Source organism: Eimeria tenella, genomic scaffold (genome assembly GCF_000499545.2).
Source record: "Eimeria tenella Houghton genomic scaffold, Eth_scaff2034, whole genome shotgun sequence".
In the NCBI taxonomy this organism is placed as follows: Eukaryota; Apicomplexa; class Conoidasida; order Eucoccidiorida; family Eimeriidae; genus Eimeria; species Eimeria tenella.
This window is the reverse complement of record NW_013541878.1, coordinates 2,169-2,487: the sequence shown is the minus strand read 5'-3', so window position 1 is coordinate 2,487 and position 319 is coordinate 2,169.

Below are 319 nucleotides of genomic sequence, written 5' to 3'. Positions count from 1 at the left end.
CTGCAGCAGCAGCAGCAGCAGCAGCAGCCACTGTCGCCGCCGCCAGCAGGCAACGCTAAAGGGCCCCCGCTGGGCCCTACAGGGGCCCCTTTCAGGGGGCCCCCAGGGGGCCCTTCAGGGGGCCCCTCGGGGGGCCCCTCAGGGGGACGGTCCTGAGGGGGCCCCACAGGGGGCTCTTTAGGGGCCCCCATGGGGGCCCCCACAAGGGGCACCTCGGGGGGCCCTTCAGGGGGCCCCTCGGGGGGCCCCTCAGGAGGCCCCTCAGGGGGCCCCTCAGTGACAGTGGGGGCCCCCTCAGGGGCCCCGGGGTCAGAGTGGG